Raw genomic sequence first — 8036 nt, 5'->3', positions numbered from 1 at the left:
ACTGTCTTTCTGAATGATGCTCTTGCCCTCCTAATAATAAAGAATTATGCTTCACAGAGCTGGATCAAACCTCCCGAAGATTTGACTCATGTTAAATAACACAAACACCTGTGTCTGGACTTCAAGTGTGGAAGGCACATGGACATGATATGTGGGTATCATGCTGAAGTAAAACGATGTCCTTCATTATCATTTTCAAATATTAAGTGGTAGGCTATCTAAAGCTAATGACATTTTACTTTATTTACTGTGATGATTGTATTGATGCTATGTGTATTATTTTCAGAGTTTATAAACAAGTATTTACCAACTTGTCTATGTTGTATTAATACCTGAAAGGAACAATGTCACTGATACAATAAAAGTATTTCAAGTACAAAACAATTGCTGATAGTTTGTTTTTTACAGTTAAACCATTGCACAACTGCCTATTGTTGACAGCTGGCATTATTAGGAGACCCCCAACTCTCATGGTGTGTTACAAAGTAGAGCATGTCACAGCTCTGTATAAGATAAGATAAGATAAGATAAGATAGACTTCATTTATCCCACTTGTGGGAAATTTACATGTTACAGCAGCAAGACACAAGAGTGACAAAAATGAGAAAAAGAAAAGATAAAAATATAATATAAAAAAAGGCACAGAAGGGTAAAAAAGTTAAAGTGCAGCAATCAGCATTAAAAGTAATAAACAGAAAATGTGCAGTTGTGAAATGTGCAGTCGTAATATAGGAAAATTGTGATAATCATTGAGGTAGATGAAATTATGTGCAAATAAAGTGACCAGAAAGTGGAGTCTAGAGTTGCAGGTTTATTGTTGGGTCAGTCTGGTGTTGTACAGCCTGATGGCTGTTGGAATAAATGACCTGCGGTAGCACTCCTTCTTACGCAACGGATGAAGCAGTCTGTTACTGAAGGAGCTACTCAGGTCTCCCAAAGTCTCATGCTGGGGGTGGGAGGGGTTGACCATGATAGATGTCAGCTTGGTCAACATCCTCCTCTCACCCACCTCCTCAATGGAGTCCAGAGACCAGTCCAGGACAGAGCTGGCACGTCTGACCAGCCTATTTAGTCTCTTCCTGTCTCTCTCTGAGGATCCACTGCTCCAGCAGACCACTGCATACAAAACGGCAGAGGCCACCACAGAGTCATAATCTTCAGTCAAGTCGTAGTCTTTAGTAGTGACCTGCACACTCCGAAGGACCTCAGTCTTCTTAGCAGATGGAGACGATTCTGGCCCTTCTTGTACAGGGTGTTGGTGTTGTGAGACCAGTCCAGTTTATTGTTGATGTAAACACCCAGGTATTTGTCCTCGTCCACAATGTCAATGTCCAAACCCTGGATGTTCACCAGTGCAGTGGGAAATGACTTCCTGCTGAAGTCGATCACCACCTCCTTCATCTTGCTGGGGTTTATGTGCAGATTGTTCTTGCCACACCAGTCGAAAAAAGTTGGTGATGACCTCCCTGTACTCCAGATGAAAGTGAAAGGCATCTGTGCAGCAGGTAGATGACAGCGTCTTCCACACCAATGCCAGGTCTGCAGGGGATCCATTGCATCACTCACCAGGTGTTGGAGGTGGCTCAGGATGATTCTCTCCATTGTCTTCATCAGGTGAGAGGTTAGGACTACTGGCCTCAAGTGTTTCAGCTCACTGGGATGCACAGTCTTTGGAACTGGGACCACGCAGGATGTTGGACAGTGGATTAATAGTATCTAGTTAGCCTAGCTCATTAACAGTAGCACTGTTTCCTCCCAGACTTTGGGTTGTTAATTCAATAGCTGTAGCTGGAGAGATTGTACAGTTAGTACTGGGCAGTTAACTGCCATCCATCAAGAAACAGTTCAAGGATGTTTTAGTATGTAGAGTTTTACATTTCAGTTTTGTCTGGGTTAAAAGAATGAAATATAGAGTGTTAATGAGAGTTTTTGAGGTGCTGGGAGGTGTATTTTTTCTGTGGCTCTGTATTTAACCCACAGACAGAGGACGATAATGATCTTACCTCACTCTTTAAAGAAAAGCAAATAAGCTTGTTTGGTGCTGCATTTAGACCTATTTTATTCAAATGAATTCATTATTAAAATTCAGACAGTTGCTGTCTCTTCCATATCCTTTGTTTCAAAACCACAGTTTCTTAATGATGATGTCAGTTCTTTAAGTGTTAGGCTTTCTTATTAAGATGCCATTATCAATCACTATATTCTAGATCTTCTTATTGGTCCTTTCCTGTCAAACTGTGACAGAGTAGTCTTGTGCCCCATACACTCACACATACACATATACAGTATATAGCGCTAAGCTCTGAGCACATCCTAATGCAGATCGTATCTTGACAGAATTCAATTTCCCATCTGAAATTAAAACCCTTTGCAGGCATTAATTGCTCTGGAATTGATAGCAGAGAGTGAAGTGGGAGCAGGGTGTGGTGTGTACATTCCCTCATAGATGTCTCATTTAGCTGTAATATGAACTTTATGGATGTTAAAAAAAAAGACAGCCATGCAAGACAGAGGGAGAGAGAGGTGGAGGAGCTAAAGCCTTATTAGCTTTCTGCTGAGATTACAGGCAGAAAAGCCATGAGTTTGGCTGCGCCTGTAGTCAAATTAAAAATCTGCCATGGAGCAGGAGAGTAGGAGATGATGGAGAGAAAGTGGAGCAGGGCAGAACAAATCAGGCCAGAAAGGATTAGCCAAAATGACAATGTCAAAGGGTCGAAAGACAGACAGGTGTAAAGGCAGACAATCCTGCCTCTGCTCATGACTCGTCTGGGCAAGAGACAGCAGTGTCATAAACACCCATGCAGTCTAATGTACCCCAATTCAAAAGCAATAAAGCTCATTCTGTTCACTATTTGCTGAGGTGATGCCAGAAATGTTGAATTCCTCTCTATGGTGATCAGTAATGTTCAAGGTGATAGGTTGTAGCTTGCTTTGGACTCTAACAGATTATTAAGGGTTAATGACAGCGTGTCCTACCCGGCACATCCCAAGGACACTTCCCCTCAAGCCGTTTAATAAGGTGTTGTAATTAGTCTGCCATTCAGTCTTAAAATCTTCATTTACTTAATTAAAACAAGGGGAGAATGAATCTACCAGTGAAGTGGAGAAACTTTCCAATACTAATCAACCAGTTTAAACAATTACCTTGAATAAGGTGTTAGTTGATTTCCTCATTACTGATGTGATCAGCAATGTTCTTCCTTGTTAAGAGATAGTGAGAGTCTATAAATTACTGGAATGACATTGGAAACAAATAGAATTTATGAGGTGAGTATATTATATAGCAAATTTCATATATAAAAATAATGAGTGACCCATCCAAACAGGTCCCTGACTGGCCATAAGGTACACACACCACATGTTCCATTTGCACACAGCAAATGACCTCTACTCCCCCCACACACTATTTAAACCAAATAGAGGCTAAGTAAAAGGATACCCCCACCACCAAAACACCCAGGATCGCTAAAAGTAGTCTTTGATGCTATTTCACTTGTGCTTGCATCATCCACCTGCTGCACTGACTCTGGGGTGGGTGCTGTTTCACTCCCTCTCCTCTCCAACCCCACTCTCATCTGCAGGCTGGGTCTCTCCTCCTCTCTGTCTCCTCTCCCTGATGCAGTTACTTCTATCCCCAGACTCAGCTGTTTCTTTTAGAGGATGCACTGCGGTGGGTTTTTATATAAACTAACAACTAGATGTAGAAGGTAAAGCTAGGTGGTAGCCAATAGTAGCTGTGTTTTCCAGATGCTAAGCTAGCTAAATGGATGTCTTACCCTGCTTTTGATTTATACCCTCCAGCATCATTGCAGGTGGGGCTGTACTTACTGCAGCTGCATCTTCTTTTCAATACCTGGCCATGAAGTCCCTTGCACAGCTACCAATGCTGTTTGGTGTTGGCCAGTGGTGTGGCTGTCACAGTTAAAGAGAAATGTGTGTAACCAATTGTAGTACATAAACTTTGGTGACATTGTTTAAATCCCTAGATTGATCTACCCCGCTTCGAGGACTAATTAGCTCGAGTAATTGAAAACACCTGTTTGTGTGTGTGTGTGTGTGTGTGTGTGTGTGCTGAAGGCCTGTAAGACATCTGTGATTGCAACTACTATCTGCATCATCTGTTCACTGGGTGTCTAAATGAGTTTTCATAGCTTTTTAATGTGAGCTTTTACAGCACCGTATCACACTGAGAACATTTTGTAGTTGTTTGCCTTGATGATAAACTCTCATTCCTCATCTATTACTGAGACACCCATAAACAAGAGGTGCATTCGGTCCCATCTGTTCTGTAGCAGAGTTGCTCAGCAGCCAACAATGGGAAACTTTGTTTCGGTCAAATCCCCAGTGAAACCCTGTATGTGCAGTTTCAGGTTTCTTTGCTGCAAAACAAGCATGCATATTCAGCAAAACACACCTGGGTAGATCAGGTAACCTTTTGGTTTTCTGTTATTATAATGAAGCTACAGAAATCATATGTCATAAAGTGCTTTATGCTGTGGTTTTGTGTAATCAGGCGGGAGTATTCCCATTACTCTGAATGGATTACCCATTTATGCGCAGCACTGCATCTGCCCTGTGGGTTTTCCCCATAAAGATCTCAGTTTCACAGAACAACAGTGTTTAATAAGGGTGAGGGGTTGGATGTTTTCTTACTGTGTGTCACCCTCAGGCTTTGCTATTGGGGGTTCCAAAATGTGATGGAAAGTAGCGTCATGCGGTTGGTAGAGGAAGCTTGTATCTCCAGAGAAGTCTGGTTTTTTCCACTTACAGGTTGAATATCTCATTCAGTCCTCTCTGCTGTGTAATATGATACATAGTTTTTATTTAATCTGTTATCAATATTTGCTCACTCCCAGGGTCATGATGAATTGTTTGCTCCTGGTGAACGGAAATGTGGTAGACATTATATTAAAGATGGATGTTTTAGCTGTGGACAGTACTGTATACAGTCATCATATAAAATAGTGCCTCAAGCTTTTCAATATGTAATGCTCAACTTTTCTCAGCAGTTAAGCAGAAATGAATGCTGCTGATTCAGAGAGATGATGTTTGTGTGACAGCGTTTTGGCATCTGCACATTGAAATATTGTGTGTGTGTGTTAATATGGCGGTGCTTGTGTGTGTGTGTGCGTCAGCCAATTGAGTTTTAGCTGCTTTACATTGCTGATCCCCACCTGAGTAATGATTCTCTTAATGTATGTTTAAGCCACAGGTTTCCAACAAATTATCCACAGTAGGCATAAACAGACACAATGCCTGAACAAGTCAGCAGCTGAATGACTATAAATCAGCTATTTCCTGTGTGGAGCATTGTGGAGCTGCTTATAATCTCAAAATACCTCACAGAAAAAAAATGAATAAATAAATGACAGGACAAATAACTTTAAGAGCAATAATGGTGTTGTTTTTATTAAACTATTGGCTTCCTCCATTCAGTCTGAGTGATTTACAGGTTAATTACCATATTATTATTAAAAGTGAATATCAAAGGGAAGGAAAAGAATGCTAATGCAGTTAGAGCAGATATAACTCTCAATATGTATTCCTGACTGCAAGTGTCATAACTCCTGCTGTGATAGTCAGTATGTAAATTTAGGTTACATTTACACTTACGTGTATTACATTAAGGACAGAGTTCCACTCAATGGCAAGAAGTCACTGCTGCTCTGCTCTCTCTGACATGCAAATGAGAAACTATAGTGATGTTGTTACCGTGTTGCAATCCTCTTATGGCAAGTCTACATAGGAGGCGTTTCATTATGTCCTTATGCCATAGATCTGATGTGTGTCTGATGCAATGATTGCAGGTGAAGATAGATGACATGTCTCCACTTACTCCCAATGTGCAGAAATTCAGAAAGTCAGCTCTTGTCATTTGTCATGTCTCTTGTTATTTGGGGCCAGAATCTGTGCAGTAAGTTGTGATTGGGTGGTGGAGCTGCATTACCAAAGTCCCACCTATGCATCTGCCAGACAACATCACACCCCCTTTTCAAAGCATTAAATAAGAAAAAAAAAGAATACTTGAACATTTGTCAGACTAACTAACTACCTAAAATGACAGAAACCATCTTTGGGAAAAAATTCTGACATGTACTTTGCATGTTAGCATGTCTTAGCCGTTAACATGGAGGGGGTGGGGTTTATGATGTATACTACAGCCAGCCACCGGGGGCAATCGAGATGTTTTGGCTTCACTTTCGAGGAGCTGTCATTTCATCCATCTTTATTTACAGTCATTATTCTAAGGGAACATTCATCTAATGTTTGCCTCCTCTCTCCATCAGTTAGGTTAGAAGGTTTCCTCTAAAGATGACCATGCTTTTTGGTTTGGTATACAACTACAGTTCTTCTTATTAAGGACTCAGTTTTTCCTTTTCATTATAACACTAAAACACAACAAATAATTTTTCCCTCACTGATGAAGTGGATTGAAACACAAATTTAAATAGAGACATGAATTTATTATCATGCAGACAGATGAATATAAATTCACTTAGTGAACAAGCTGGAGATGAAATGCATTTGGTATTTCACCAAGAGAAACTTGTCATGCATCCAGAAATAATGTGAAACAGTACACTTTACCAATTTGCCACTGATACACGCAGATGAAATGGAAAGAAAAACTCCAGACTCCTGAATATCTATAGCTTTAACTTCACTTTATTTATAGTGTAATAATGTAGTGTTAAGCCTATGGCCATCTATCATAAACCTGAGAGGTTTGACAGTGTAGCACAGATGTCGTTCAGTGACAGACACCAGGGATCTGTCTTTATAACCAGCTCTGGGTGAAAGACTCGCTGCTGAGGACATGAGCTTTCCACTGATTTTCTACATTTCTGAGGCCATTTTTGTGTTTGACACTCAGGTTTCCAAAGCAGCAAATGAAATGGAAAGTTAAAAGCTATCTTCTTTTTGTAGTTAAGAACTCCCAGAAGATTGCCTGCAGGTGTATTTCTGACACCTCTACGAATAAGTAGATTTATCTGTGATATCAATTCAGCTCAGCTCAGTTCAAAACCTCCACTGAGAAATGGCAAACACTTAGACAGCAAATTTAAAATATAAAGTTAAATACAAAGAAATGAAATCTGATGTAGTTTATCACCTTAGTCTGATGAAGAGTAACACACACACACACACACACACACACACACATATATATATATATCCATATATATATATATATATATATATATATATATATATATATATATATATTTGTTCTCATTCCATAGCTTTTGTTCTTAACTTACTTAATTTCTGAGGACAGTAACTTTCCCTAGCCTGCCAAATAACTTTTCAGCCCTGTGCCTGCCAGCATAATAATAGACAGTGTGACTAATTGATTTAATTCAAAGTGCACTCATAATTAATTAACCAAATGATAATACCTCTCCCAGGAGAGAAAGTTTTTTAAGTGTCTTCTCTAACTCCAGTCTTTTGTTTTCACCTGACTGCTAGCAGAAGTTTCCTTTGCTTTGTTTCAGGACACCTTGATTTGCATAGCCCAGAGTCAATTCTTAATTCAAGATGCTCAAAATGAACCATGTCTGGTAATCACAGTTACAGGTACATGTTTGAGAACCCTCTTTGAAGTTCTGGAGACCACAATGTCACAGTAGCACAGAAGCCAACTTCAAGAAACTTCTCGGAATAATAAAAGTTGAAGACAAGTTTCAAAAGAATGCAGAAATCAACCTTTGTCCAGTTCCAGTTCAACAGGGACTGCTAGGGTTGCAACTAAAGATCATCTCCCTACTGATTAATCTGCAGATCATATTCCCGATTAATTAATTATTTAGTCAGTAAAGTGTCACAGAACTGTGAAAAAATATATATATATATTTTTAAAGCCTAAGGTGTAATGTCTTCGTTTGTCCAACCAAGAGCCCAAAATTCAAAGATCCAAAGATATTCAGTTTAAAGTGAAATAAACCTGACAAATTCAGCAAATTTTCACACTGAAGTAGCCAAAACCAATTTTTTGCTTTATAAACCAATTAACCGATCAATTGATTAAATTCTAT

This window comes from Lates calcarifer, linkage group LG8, assembly GCF_001640805.2.
Source record: "Lates calcarifer isolate ASB-BC8 linkage group LG8, TLL_Latcal_v3, whole genome shotgun sequence".
Lineage (NCBI taxonomy): Eukaryota > Metazoa > Chordata > Actinopteri > Centropomidae > Lates > Lates calcarifer.
This window is presented reverse-complemented; position numbering follows the sequence as displayed.